General features: G+C 40.2%; 2 long non-coding RNA genes across 2 annotated transcripts in view; both read right to left on the reverse strand.

The window, feature by feature from the left end:
* Positions 1-15,662, reverse strand: part of LOC309640628 — a 933,213-nt gene that overhangs the window by 781,498 nt on the left and 136,053 nt on the right. The window lies entirely within an intron of this gene.
* The window catches only part of LOC309640612, a 34,824-nt gene continuing 21,025 nt past the window's right edge, over positions 1,864-15,662 (reverse strand). Inside the window, exon 2 of the long non-coding RNA XR_014252302.1 lies at positions 1,864-6,099. This is a non-coding gene — a long non-coding RNA (uncharacterized lncRNA). The remainder of the gene's footprint in view (positions 6,100-15,662) is intronic.

Genomic DNA, 15,662 nt, shown 5'->3' on the forward strand with positions numbered 1-15,662 from the left:
ATTTCACCAAACAGGAGGCCTTATAATTCCATAGCACCATTTTGGGATTTGAATGTATAGGGCAATGTGTAGCTTTTCTTAAGCTGCCCAAATGCAGATCCCATAGATATTATCCTCCATTGATTAAGATAATATTGTTGGTGAAACCTCTGATGAAGTGAAACTTCTGATAAAGATATGGGAAGGAAACAAAGTGAGAAGGATTGTTTTGCCCCATATTCACACTCTCATTCTTTTCTCATGCTCTTGCCTCCTGCTTGTGCCATGACCACTGGTGAGACAGAGCTTTACTCATTCACTTGTTGAGTGAAATCGCTCTTTATTGCAGCATTTTGTTCCACTGGCCAACACATTTATATGCACTTGACATAGGAATAGACTGCGAGATTTACTGTCAAACAATCACCCTGAAAGGCTTGTGACAGATTCAATATCCAGAGGTTTGGGGGATGTTGAGCCCTTCTTGCAGGTAACCACTTTTGCCCAAGTTGCCTCATAGTTACAGCAAGTACTGGAGCTTAAAGACAACCATACAAGAATAAAGGAGGGGAAAGACTGGGCAAATACATGGCCATCCTTGAAATCAGAGGCATGCTGGTAGTCTAGATTTGTCCTATCTCACATGGGTAAGAGTTAAATGCAGCCCACTGGGATTCAGCAGTAATTAATTAATCTAAGTGTGTCCATTAAAATCTACTATCTGTTTCTAATGGCACTTGTGAAGATATTTAGAAGTAAATATGTGGTCCAGGGTTGAATACTTCATACGTTGGAAAAATTTCCAAGAACTGCTCACTTGAGCTTTTCATAAATTCCTTGATAAATTAATTTTTAAGTCCTTGACTCTTGCCTTTGGAAATTTGGCTGATGTCCTAAATCCTGACATAGATCTTTCCCTGATTCTAGGGAACTTTCCATGCTCTGAATGCTTAATTTTGTATATGTCACTCATTACATTTTATCTTGAATGTCCTAGTAGTATCTGCCCTACTCCAGAATCACACTCTTGTAGTAGACCTTTAACTGAGTGTGTATGCCCTACTTTCCTAACCATACATTCTATATCTTATGGTGATATGGCCTTTTACTTCTTTATTTCCCTCCCCCCCATCTTCTTCCTTCCTCTCCTTTCTCATTAATTAATCCACTAATATTTGAGTAATTACTAAGGATCAGGGATATTACTAGGATCTGGATATATAGGAGTAAGAATGAGGTTTAAAGAACGAATTCAGTTATAATAAAAGAACTCTGGATACAAATATGGTGTCACAGATTTTCACTATACTCTATTTTTTATAGCAATACACTTATATTATTCTGTAATTGTTAATGTTTCAGCATTTGTGTACTTGTGAAGTCCTTTTACTTATCCACAATTATCCTATAGACTTTAGTGATAAAGTCTGTTATAATTTCTGTAGTTTAAGTTATACTAGCATCAAAGTTACAACTAAATTGATCAGTTTCCCCAAGCACATTGATATGCAAATGAAGGGAGGACGAGTTCTCTTGGTAGCACACCAGTGGGCAGTTTCGAAGGAAAAGGCATCATTTATCTTTCTGGAGCAGCCCAGACATTTTCAGAGCACAGGCTAAAATCCCATTGTGTGGAGGAAATGGAGAGGCAAAAGATAACAAAAATAAGTTTTATTGGAATTCTCATTGAAAAAAATACAGAAAACCAGTAAAAATGAGTAGAGGTCAATAGTCAATATTAAAACAGTCAAGCAAAAATAAATATACAGAGAACAGTAGAAGTGAAAATAGGTCAGTCATCATTAAAACAGTTCAAGGAAAAAAATTAAACTATTGATCCAACAGAGAGATTTCAGCCACATATGGAAAGGAGGCAACTAGGCATTCTTTTTTTTTTTTTTTAGTTGCTTGCTTGTATTTTATTAGGCACTCTAGTCTTTTCTCTCTCAAAGGGGCTGGTTTTAGACTAACATCTGAGGGGAGAGGGGGAGAAAAGGGAACAAAAGAGGGAAGAGAGTGAGGAGGGGGAAAAAGTAATATTTCATGAACTGTTTTTTGACATGCTAAATGCTTTGTTAGGCACTGGTATGCTTAACGCTCCTTTAATCCTTACAATATCCCCCTGAGGTGCATTACTTCTCCACATTTTAAAGATAAAGAGGCTCGCAGAGCTTAAATGACTTGCCCCAGTTCCTGAAGTTGAAGTGGCAGAGAGATTAGAACCCAACTCTGCTCCAAAGCCCCCTTTTCCTCTGACACCCGGAGTTTCTTGACTATACTACACCTGTAAAGCGGGAAACAACTCTCAGAGGCTCCATGGATCTGAGGAGGTGTGGCTCTAGCCCACCCAATGTCTACCTTTTTTGGAGCTTGGGAGTAGAGCAATCTGGACCACATTTCCAAGAGGGCAAATCTGATTTGACTATTTCTTCTTTGTTTCAGAAGAGAGACCACATCAGGAGAAAGGAGGCATAGGAGGACTAAATGCTGCCTCCCAGATTGGCGGGCTATAAATAGTTCCCCTAGACCACATTCGTTAATAGAAAACAGAGAAAAATATATGATAAACAGAAATGTGCAAACCCAAATGTGTGCGTAAATCAATGATTACAAAGATGAATCAACTCTTGTAACCTAAATTCCTTAGCTGCCAAAATCTCAGGATAAAGACACTCAAAGAAACACCACACACATAGCAAAGCTATACGCTAAATCATTAATCCACGTTCACAGCTCCACAGGCTAACGTTTTCTAAACTGATGGTCCCTTCTTAGTTGATGATTTTTCACAATGTATTTCATGGCTTCCATCCCTACATGAGACTTTATTACTATCACATAGGAATAAAAAGCCATAAAGCACTAGAGTGAATTTATCTTGGTCGGATGCAAAACTTATTTTCTTCACATGACTTCACCACCATTTCAAAGCTAACCAATCATTTCATGCTATTTTAAGGAACATTTTAAACTACACATAAGTGACAGGAAGCACACTTAAATTGTGACATCACAAATTAACAAGATTTTACCCTTCAACGACATGCTTAGCTACAAGGACCAGGAAACAAGACCAGAAGACACTCAGCAACACTCAACCACTGAATTCACCAAAAACAAAGGACATTGGGGACAATTCCTGGAGAAAAGCTCATTACTTTGACATTGGACTTGGAAACACATGAGGAAAGACAGAAGACAGACAAACCACTGATAACAAACTGAAACCAGGGGGATTATTTCAAGCCTCTGGCTTCAACTTTTTCCCTAGGAAGCGTTCTTTCATACCTACTGCCAGCTTTTAGGCTTTTCATGTTGGAGCAGGTGGGGAGGAGGGCCTTAGCACCTGCTTGCACTAAGTCAGCATTAAGCCTTCTACACTTAAATAACAAAAAAGAAAGAAAAAAAAGAAGGAAAACCTAGAGCATGCTAAGGGACCACAAGTGCTACCATCTACAGACCTTCGTGGGGGCTGACACCATCCCCCTCCCCCAACTACGGAAGCAAATATCTAACTATGCCAGAAACGATACTGTGCACTAAATCCCTGTGATCTAAGTAACTCCGGTCCAGAGTCCAAGAACATTCTTTATGCTGATTAAAGTGACCTTGCTTTTGGCATTATTAATACACTTAAAAGTGGCCACACTGAAACCCAGTTCTCTGGGACCACTGAAAACTCAATGCCTTCAGTTCCCATGGATTTTCTGGCCTCTCCAAAATAAATTTGGAGTGCCTACTTACCACCTCCCAAAACAGCATCCCAGACTATTAAGCCCTGCCCTCCGCTTTGTGAAAAATATCGTATTATTCAAATTCAAATAAAAGAAACAAGCGCCTGAGTTTCTCATTAGGAGTAAGGTCTAGGCAAGCTCTTCTAACCTAGAGGTTAGGAGAATGAAATCTTGCTTTATGTGACTCACAGGGACAGAACTGGAAATAGTTAAGTGAAAGGAAGTGCAGACATAAATTCAATTATCCTGCGTGAAACATGCAAATGATTTAAGCACTGCATCTGAAACTCTAGTTTATATTCGCTAATCTCAGGTTGCACTTTTCAAGGAGAAAGCTTGCTAACTGGGTCCAGATTAATGCACTCCCAAACCTCTCCAATTTGTTTTTAGGTGAGGGTTAAATGAGATGTATTAAAATAAACACAGCTACTCCTCTGTCTCCACCTCCCATCCCCCCTCCCACCTCAACCTCGACCCCCAGCTGCCTTACCTCCTCCGCCACATCCCTCTTTCCTGTAGGAAAGGAATTTAAAAGCCCTAACATTTTCTTTCTGAAGATACGTTCGAAGAATAACCTTGTCTCTTAGCCTTTCCAATACTATCCCTTTCCCCACAAGCCACCAAACTCCAGAAAGAGAATCAGTCACATCTTCAGTCCTGCTGGTGCCTAACAAAGGCAGCAAGGATGTACCCAGATGGGCAAGCAGCCTCGCGTGCCCACGGACAGCAGTTCTTTCTACACATTTGGGCCTAAGTCCTTGGACCAGTAAGTACTGAAGGGCGGTTTCAAAGAGTCCCGGCACATGCTTGCTTGAGGCCAAAGTTGCTGCAGGTTGGCATGGCGATCCTGTGACTCAGTTACGTGGGCAACTAGGGAAGTGAGAGCAAATCTGGGCTTTTTGGTTGCTGTTCTTCCTCTGAGGCTCCCTCTGCCAGCAGACACTGGTCTACAGCAGAGGAGCCTCGAAGGGTCTTTCGAAAGGATCCCTCGCTTTCCCTCTCCCACCTCCCCGGCAAAATTACCCTTAAAACTAGAACATTATTTATTTGTTTGTTTATTTAAGATATTAGTTTGGGATATCAAGAAATAACATGTTTAAGGGAGAACGTTATCTTGTGAATAACAGTTTTGAAAATAGTAAAATATGCTTTTCTTGGTTTCTTTTGGACCTGATCTTCAGAAAAATAGAACAAAGGAAGAGGAACTATGGGCTGCTGCTGGGAATAGACTCAGGCACAGAGGTGGACAGAAGGGGTCCTCCCTGAAAGAGCAGCCCATCAAGGAGTTAAACCAGGCACAAAAAAAAAAAAAGGCCTTCAAATTTCATACTGAACGCGATGCTTAACTTGAATCATGCTCTTCCCAAAGGGAAAAGGTTAGTCTCATCACCGAGCTCCTACTCTCCTCCCCCTTCGCCTTCTGTATGAATTGAAAATTCAGATTGACCATTCATCATGATGTGACACGATCATTTTTTCCTGGTCCAAAAATCAAAGGAAAGCCTCGGATCACATCTGAGAACCCGCTGGCTGGCCAATCCTCCCCGCCTACGTGCACAACAGAGAGGAGACGAGAACAAGGGCACATACGCACACAGAGACGGAGATTACCGGACAGGCACTCACACAAATACACACAGCTATTCACAGCCACGGGCTCAACAGCCTCCCGGCCCCAGTGGGTTGCTGCATATTTGCAGATGTAAAATTAGTCACAGTAAATAACAACAAGGATGAGACTGGTATCAAATCTGTCAACAGCCTGACAAATGCTCTAAGCGCTCTTAGCTGGGAAGGACACTTATGATAGTCATCGCTCCTAAAAGAGAAAATGATTATACGCTACCCAAACCCTAAGTACAAGCTAAAGATATTCACCTCATGAAGCCATTCCTCAACTAGCCCCTTGGCACTTGCTGGAATTATTCGCAGCACGAGCTTTACTTTCTCATTTTCTGCTGACTCCATGTGGGTAATTCCTTGCTCATGATTAAAAGTGAGCTGGGCAGATCCTTCAGAGCGTGGCTTAAGGTGTGGCGGGGCTCCGAGTGCATCCTTTGTCTAAGGCAGGTTGCTAGTAATTCATCAGTGGACCGACAGGCAGGCTGGGGGAATATTCAGGCACCTAAAATAATTTTTTAAAGGCAAACTTCATAGATATCTTTATATAAACATATTTTTATAATAAAACATGCAGTTGACAGATGAAATGAACTGTTTACCTTGGAAAAGAATAGGCAGGCTTTTCTCTTCCAGATAATCACTCCGGCCTTTCTGAATGTCATCCAAAAGCGATTCTGCCTTCTTCGACTTATCCAGCATCTGAGGCTGTGAGATAACCCTCGTAGCACTGGCCTCCTTCTCTGGCCCCTTCATTATTAGCCTCCTGGTGGGTGAGATAGAATACAGTGAATGTAATAATCGTACTTCACACAACAGGCTCGCTCTCTCTTTTAAATGGAAAATCCCCTTATTACAAAACAAGGGGTGTTCTTTTTCTTCTACCTTTAAGTAGGACTGCCACATTCATTGCTTTTTACAAAAACGCAGCTGCTTTTTAAGCTACAGATAAATAGAATCTGCTAGGCGGTAATTCGACTCAGTCCGAATGCATTATTTTCTAAGACACTTCGGCGAGGGGCTTTTTATTATAAACTGGAATGAACAAGGAAAGTCCTTTTCTCTTCTAATTATGAATGTGTTTTGTTCCCTACTATTAACCTACAATGTCAGATTGATCTTCTTCTTCTTCCTTTTCTGCAGCCGGTTCGATAAATCAACATCTTTTTTCTGGAAAATTAGAGGACGGATGATTAGGTCTTCACGGACTCCAATGACAAAAATAAAAATAGCACAAGGGAGAAGCGAATGCAAGTGCTGTGACCATAAATAAACACAATGAAGGGGCCCTCTGATGTCCAAAGTAACGAAACCTGTTTTGGCGCCGAAAATTAAGATAAAAGGGATTTACTTGTTAATTTCATTTTAATTAACTTAGTTTTAGTAAAATTAAGGCTTTCCAGGCCTTTTCCTAAAGTTGACCTTATATTGATTCACCTAAAAAGATAGAAAGTAGAATAAAGATAGAATAAAACAGTAACATTTCTATGTAGAGTGCCCGGACCTCTGGGGTTTGCTGTGTCCTTGTAATGTGTAATCTTTGGTAATTTTGCCAGTGTTCCCCTCGCTTCTGAAAGCAATGCAGTGAGGAATTAAAACAGAAGAGGAAACACTGTGATAAAGTGTATTCAGTTTGAATTTCTGCTGACATCACTTTAAGTCCAAAGATAAACACAGGAAAATGGTGAGTTCCTAATAATATCAAAAGGCAGTCTAGAAACTCCATTAGCCTAGGTGTTGGTTTAATTTTGATCCCAATGTTGATATTTCTGACTACGGTATTACAATAGGCCATGGTGGCTATGCTCTATGTCTATATGGATATATTGCCTTGCCATGGAGAGGAAATCCCCCAGGGTATCAGTGGGGTTCCAATTAAGGAATAAAAAATACTGCTGAACCCCGACAATAAGTGGAGATTGCCACTATATCACAGAAGCACAGGCAGGGGCCCACTACTCAGTCTACAGATTTAAAGCCAATGCTGTCATTTCCCTTCCTTCAGCAGTAATGGAAAGCAAAGTGTTGAAGATGAACTGCGTCTGGCAGATCATTTCAGAACAATCTATTCCTGTTTGTCTATATTATTTTGAGTTTATTTCCAATAAGGGTGATAGTGGAAATTGGAGGGGCCTTGTGCAAAACATAAAGGCTTTCATGGACGAACTCTGTACTGGGATCACATGCATTTTCAAGAGACCTCAGAGAGACAGAGAGAGAGAGAGAGACAGACAGACAGACAGACCTTGAAATCATTTTTCCATCTAAAGCCATGCTGCCTTTCCTGTGTAATTCTGTTTGAAATTTTTTCAAGGGGCTTATTTATTTCAAGTGAGATACAGACCAAAATTTCAGAACACCCACTCTAGGAAGAAATATATTTGCCATGAACAGTGGTGACAGAGCTTTTGAGATTCTACCACTTGGCTTAGATTTGAATCAATTTTCTGCCTGATATGCCAGGGAGAAATGAGACCCCGTCAGGTTGCTGGCCTTGGCATCAGAGAGCAAGTGGAGCTGTGGCAACACAAGCCCAGTTTACCCAGAATAAATAACCAAGTCCCTTCACGGAGAAACAAATCAAAGTACATCAGGCATCACTGTAAGAATGAAATGTAATCCTTATGTGTCGATACCGCCATTGAGCTAAGGCCACAATAACAAGCCTGCTTTGGCAATCAAGAATATTTATTTTTGTAATATTGAGATGTGAAGAAAATAGAAGAAGAAAAAAGATCTTAGTTGTACATTTGAAGGAATTCGGTTTCCTAGATATCCTGATTTAGAAACATTACATTTATAGAAGTAGGTTTTACTGGATTACTCACAAAAATAGCTTTGAACTTCCGCTTTCTGCATCCATTCTTTCATCCTGGTAAATCATTACCACAGATGAAAGATAGATTAGACAGGGTTGAATGTGAGCTTGTGAGGACAGCATATGATCACCATTTCTGCCTCTGTATTCTTATTTTAAGGTAATAAAAATTACTTTATGTGTAAGGTAATTTAAGCCACTAGCCAGAACGCTTGGCTCTTATTAAACTTTCAGAATAATTATATATGTAGCTCTACTGAAAGCAACTCTATGACGATGGAGAGAAGAATGGCTGTCTTGTTGAAGACACAGTGGGGCAGTGCTTTACCGTTTGGGCCTCATTTCATTCCTTCTTTGAGAAAAGAATAGGAGAAGGAAAAGCAAAGAAGAAAGGAGGAAGAGGTGGTAGAGGAGGAGAAAATGTCAAAAACTCACTGAGTTCAGTAAATGAATTATTTCTTTTCCATATAAAAATAATTATCTTCATACAGTGCCCCTGCTGCTTACAAGCAAACTCAGTTTTAACCATTCTAAGCCTCACTTTCGGCCCCTGTAAATCAAAGATAGTTGTGTCTGTCTTGTGGGGCTCCTAGGAAGATTAAGGGAGGCTGTGAGTAATCAATGACACACCTGGTAGATAGCAGTCAATAAGGAGCAGCTATTAGTATTCACAGCACTGCTAACTAGACACTAGACTACTCATTCCCCTTGTGCCTCTTTACCTGGAGGTTCCTGATTAGTTCCCCAACCATTCCCCCAAACTCTAAGAACACCCAGCAAAGCAAAATAACTCATTCCAAATGAAACCTGGCACACCCTCGCTCCTTTCTTTCACCAGATTCAAATCACTTTACACTTTCAGTGGAAGGGCTGGACATTGATTTTGTTCTAACTCCAGGTCCTGAAGGGTAGGAAAGATGGTTTATTTAGAAATGGGGAAAAGGAGGCACCAAATGTGTAATAATCCGAGCTAGTTGGCTAAGCTACTCTGTTTTGTTTTTCACCCTGACCAGGGATCGAACCCAGGCTCCCTGCATTGGAAGTGCAGAGGGTCTTAACCACTGGACCGCCAGGGAAGTCCCTAAGCTACTCTTGTTTTGAAAGGGTTTGTCAATATAGCCAAGTTTCCAATTTACTGAGATATCATTTCCAGGGAGAAACTGGAATCCATTTGGTTTTGGAGTTGTTGCCTTCTGACCCCAAATTCAAGTTATCGTGCACGCCTCACACGTGGCTGCACACATACATGCGGATGTGCACACACCTGACACGCACCTGCATTAACACCCTGTCAGGTGTATGCAGCTGCATTCAAGGAGCAGACCTGCTCTAGTTACCTCCTCTGGAAGTCTCCATTCTTCCCCAGCTAGTGATAAAAATCACGGTGCTGCATTGCAAATGCTAGGTAATCTGATAATGCAAAACCACCAAAATGCCTCAACTCTACTAAAAAAAAATGCCAGCTAACCACACCCAGGTTGTAAGGGGACAAAGTCAGGACTGTGGCTCTGTCAAGATGAACTGAATTTCAAGTGACAAAATAGCAATGACAAAAAACACTCATGTCCTTAAACATACTTTGTAAGCTTCCTTGTAACTTTCATCAACATCATTATTTCTGTTTTCTAAAATGGAAAAGTTAAGTTATATTATGAAGATGAACTTTGGTATAAGTAGTTCAGTTTCTTTCAAGAAAAAAAAATACATAGCTATAAAAAAAAAGTCTGCCCTTTATCCTCTTCCCTCTAAACCTATTTTCCGAATAGCGTTGTTTGAAATAATCTCATTTTTTTTCTTTTTTCACACACACACACACACACACACTGTATTTTATTTTTACAAGAGATAAACTGACGCCAAGCATTGTAAATGGATGACCACAACAAAAGCAACAATGATTGCAATTACCAAACACGAAACCCACTCATACTATGTCATAATAGTGACATTCAGTCCAGTTTTATAAAGCCAAATATCTTATGATGATCCAACTTGACAATTATTGTACAAGCAAATACAGACTCTTAGAAAGACAATTTCAAAAAGATTTCCTCTTCCTGGTGGCTGTTTGCCCATGAACAGAGAGGCTCCAGAAAAAGGCTCCAAGCTCCACTGACCACAGGAATTTCCAGCCAGGATTCTAATCACCACTGAAGAAGGCAGTACAAAGGCAATGGATGGGAGCGACAAAATGTGTTGAATTTGGTGTTTCCTACAAATGAGAAAACACTGACATCTGCCCCCGCATCACATTCAGCACAGAGATGCTCTAAATATGAAAAGTAAGACAAGCTTTTTAACTCCTCGTCAAGGCTTCCTGACATCCAACACTTTGGTGAGGTCAAGAAACGTGTCCCCAGCTTCCGTTTTCTGTTCTCCTTCAGGAAACACAGTGAAGAATGGGGCCGCCCAGCTGCCTTTTAGCAAGTCACACTTGGGTGACTCCCATCCTTACTAAGGGAGTGTGTTCATCGCATGTGGACTCACAAGAAAAACCAAAATCAACTTAACACAAAAGAAATTCACATAGTTTTGCTTCTTTAATATTCTATAGAGTGCCTTGGTGTAGTTAAGTTGAAAAAGTTTTATATAATGAAGATTACCGAGGCATAAATCACATAGGTAAAAACCGAGATGTAAGAGGGAGTTGAAATCTACAAGCTAATTAAACAAGGGCTTCTGACAAGACATGCCCACTAATTTCCCCAAGCTAATATTTTGCTTTTGAAGGGGCAATAAGTGGAGAGTTATCATGGCTGTAGATTCCACAGTGTGATCCTTTAGCAAAACCTGAGGAGGGGAAAGAAGGTTAGATGCATGGATTTCTGTGCTGAATGGATGCCAGAGCCAAGACACAAAGAATGGATAAGTTAGAGATTCGGTAGAACTAAATTTGAAGCCAGCCAGTAAAACGGATTGAACCTTATTACCTCTAGTCACTGAGAAATTCCCGAGACAGTTGGATGCAATTTGAAAAGGTCAGAAAAATATTTCCTGCACAGCATTACTACTTCATGGTTTAAGGGTATACATTTGTGAGATGCCAACTCTAATCATTTTTATTGACTTGGCTTTCCAGAGACAGACAGACAGTCTGGGAGGCAAGACTAGTAGATAAGAGAAAGGCAATCTTATAAATGAAAATCTCTCTTATTTTGTTCTCTTACTTGTGACTGTGAACAATCCTAAGTCTTGCCCATTCAAGGGGAAATTACACCAACTTCACTGAAGAATGACAGAATGGAAATGAAATCTTGGATAGTATCACTATAGTTCTAATAAGGCTATTTTATTGTAATTGCTATTATTTACCCTTTACTATATGCTAAGCATTGTGAAGGTAAATGATACCACACTTTAATCCAAGTGTGAACATTTAAAATGAAACACCTTAAAATACACCAGCGTATAGATGTTAATTTATTGTAAGCATTTACTTTGAGGGATGGCTTCATGAAAGAGGGAAATCCACAGGATGAAAATTAAATAAAAAATTAAATACAAAGGATGAAAATTAAATAAAACATATAAGCATACACTCAAGATATTGTTTTCATGAAGGCTCTGTTGTGATTAGAGCCATTCTACATACAAAGAAAAAAGATTTCTCTTTTACTTTAAATGTGACTTGCATGCAATAAGAACCTTCGTTAGCAAATGCATTTGTGGGTTTGTTTTTTTTTTTTGGCATGCAAGTAGAAGTCAAAGCTGACTTTTCAAAACAGAATGGCATGATCTATTCTAACCCTGCAATGGTTTAATTAATGTCTGACTTTTCTGTCTGGGAACAGCCATGTGTTTGGAGGCAAGCACAAACTATTTACTCTCCTCCCATTTAGCAAGCGAGGCTGAACTTTTTAATGGCCTTGAGACCTGACTGCATGCTTTCATATGAAGCTCTGGCTCCATGAAGATGGCCTGGCAGCTCACTAGGGCTTTTCAACCAGCAAGGTGGCTTTTCCTCTAGAAGGCCTTCGTTCCGAGCAATTCCACACCTCATGAGATTCAGGAATTTCAAATTGTACCCTGTAATAAATAAGGCCACTAATACCAGCAAGACTAGAAGATTTTCATAATCTCAGGTATGGAAAAGACAAGTGAAAAAGCCAGCTCATTAGCTAGACATCTGTATTCTTGGCAGGGAGGGTAAAAATATTGAGCTGCTAAGTGACTTTTTTTTCTATCTTACTGAATATTTGGCATTGGTTAATACAAGCAATAACATTTGGAGGGCTTAAAAAATTTTTCCATCCTGTGCAAAATCTTAGCTTTGACCACCAAAAAAGTGTTTACTGAAAGTTTGCGGTGGTATAAAGGCTTCCAGTGAATCACTGGAATTCCAGAGGATTCCAGTGAGTCATTTAAAGCTTGAGCCTGTCCACATCTTCATTTCACAGGACCTGTGTTACTAGCAGCGAAAGTACCCAGTGTGTGCATCTCTGAATTTCAACTACCGAAGTTCTCCATAAGGAAAAATTTTGAACCTTTCACGTAGCCATTAACATCGTTAATGATAATGATGATAATAAAAATCCTAAAAGTATCATTTACCAGTAAGAATAATGATGATAATAGAAGTAATGACCATTAACTGAGTATTTACTAGGTGTGGGCACCATGCACACATTTAATCCTCACAGCCAACTTAAACAAGTAAGTGTGATTTTTTCTTTTTCCTCCCATATCACCCATGGGGAGAATGAGGCTCAGGAGGCCAAGGAGCTCATCCAGGTCAGACAACTAGCAGCTATTGATGCGGGATGCAAATCCAGTTTCTCTGATTCTACTCCCTATCATTTCAAAGCCGTGTACTTTTAACCATGCTCAGGACCCAGCTGTGCTACTCTTCTCGGATCATACAGCATTTCTGGAGCTGTGCTGAGCCAATTTCACTGCTCAGATAGACCAAGTCAAGCCCACCAAATGTTTGCTTCAAGTCCACAGACTGCAGCCACCTTCTAGAGTTACTACAGGCTAATAGCTGCCGATAGATCTCTTTTCTGTCCTCACAGAATTTAGTTCTCCAAGGGAATAATACACTCATAGCAGCCTCCTTAATCAAATTACATGGCTCATCTACACCCCATAAATTTTGGAGCCTAACTGTATGCGAATTGCTTTTCTATTTGAATTACCTTTGACTTATGTTCAGAGAAGAGCAAGAAGAGAAAGTTTTTTCTTAGCTGGGCTGCATTAAGATGGAATGTGTTTTGATTTGCATTTCTCTCACGATTAGTGATGTTGAGCATTCTTTCATGTGTTTGTTGGCAATCTGTATGTCTTCTTTGGAGAAATGTCTATTTAGGTCTTATGCCCATTTTTGGATTGGGTTGGTTGTTTTTCTGATATGGAGCTGCATGAGCTGCTTGTAAATTTTGGAGATTAATTCTTTGTCAGTTGCTTCGTTTGCAAATATTTTCTCCCATTCTGTGGGTTGTCTTTTCGCCTTGTTTATGTTTTCCTTTGCTGTGTAAAAGCTTTTAAGTGTCATTAGGTCCCATTTGTTTATTGTTGTTTTTATTTCCATTTCTCTAGGAGGTGGGTCAAAAAGGATCTTGCTGTAATTTATGTCATAGAGTGTTCTGCCTATGTTTTCCACTAAGGGTTTTATAGTGTCTGGCCTTACATTTAGGTCTTTAATCCATTTTGAGTTTATTTTTGTGTATGGTGTTAGAGAGTGTTCTAATTTCATTCTTTTACATGTAGCTGTCCAGTTTTCCCTGCACCACCTATTGAAGAGGCTGTCTTTTCTCCATTGTATATTCTTGCCTCCTTTATCAAAAATAAGGTGACCATATGTGTGTGGGTTTATCTCTGGGCTTTCTATCCTGTTCCATTGATCTATATTTCTGGTTTTCTGCCAGTACCATACTGTCTTGATTACTGTATCACTTCACACCGGTCAGAATGGCCATCATCAAAAAATCTACAAACAATAAATGCTGGAGAGGGTGTGGAGAAAAGGGAACCCTCTTGCACTGTTGGTGGGAATGTAAATTGATACTATGGAGAACAGTATGGAGGTTCCTTAAAAAACTAAAAATAGAACTACCATACGACCCAGCAATCCCACTACTGGGCATATACCCTGAGAAAACCATAATTCAAAAAGAGTCATGTACCACAGTGTTCATTGCAGCACTATTTACAATAGCCAGGACATGGAAGCAACCTAAGTGTCCATCGACAGAAGAATGGATAAAGAAGATGTGGCACATATATACAATGGAATATTACCCAGCCATAAAAAGAAACGAAATTGAGTTATTTGTAGTGAGGTGGATGGACCTAGAGTCTGTCATACAGAGTGAAGTAAGTCAGAAAGAGAAAAACAAATACCATATGCTAACACATATATATGGAATCTAAAAAAAAAAAAAGGTTCTGAAGAACTTAGGGGCAGGAAAGGAATAAAGATGCAGACGTAGAGAATGGACTTGAGGACACAGGGAGGGGGAAGGGTAAGCTGGGACGAAATGAGAGAGTGGCATGGACATATATACACTACCAAATGTAAAATAGATAGCTAGTGGGAAGCAGCCACATAGCACAGGGAGATCAGCTCGGTGCTTTGTGACCACTTAGAGGGGTGGGATAGGGAGGGTGGGAGGGAGATGCAAGAGGGAGGGGATATGGGGATATATGTATACATATAGCTGAATCACTTTGTTATAAAGCAGAAACTAACACACCATCGTACAGCAATTATACTCCAATAAAGATGTTAAAAGAAAAAAAGATGGAATGTGTTAGCTCAAGGGATCCTTCTCTAAACACAACTTTTAAAGGGAAAATGGTTAGCTATTCTGTTATTGTCACCGACAAATAAGTAGAATGAAAAGAAAATAATGATGGGTCACAAAGGTTTAGCACATAAACTACTGTAGGTCTTTTATTTCAACAGAATGTACCAAACACAGCCAGGTTTCAACAAAATGTTATTTTACCTTTAACGGACAATCACTGATTCTAACCAATTTACCAAATGTATCCCCAGCAATGATTCTTCCTATTGGGAGAGAGGTGAAGACTGTTACGTGTTGAAATGCTGGTTGGCAGTTCCAAAACAGGTCGTCCTGGTACCTGTCTTCACCTGCCTTTTGGAGGCTGACTCTGAGCCCCTTCTGTCTGGAGGAGAGCCTAGCTTACTTGCCATGCCCCCTTCCAGAAGGAGACCCCGAAAGGGAACTCTCCTACTGACAAAGCTACCTTAGAGCTCAAAAGGCATTAAAGTGAACCAAGAGGAGAAAAAGCAGCAGCGGGGCTGTACTTCTTGCAGGATGAAGACACTACTGAGGTCTAAAAGTGAAAGCATTTAAAAAATAGAAATGAAATGAGGTGCAGCTATCAAAGGCGGAGAGAGGAACAGGTACAGAAAAGACGAGTCGCAAAATGAACTGAAGTCTGGAGTGTGAATCCCCCAGGGCTTCTGAATCCTTGCTTTTCTTAAGCACAGAGCAGGGCAGAGAACAATGCAGAGGAGTGGGATTTGGGGGACTTTTCTTTGCGCC

Source organism: Balaenoptera physalus (genome assembly GCF_965194825.1).
Source record: "Balaenoptera physalus genome assembly, chromosome: 13".
NCBI lineage: Eukaryota > Metazoa > Chordata > Mammalia > Artiodactyla > Balaenopteridae > Balaenoptera > Balaenoptera physalus.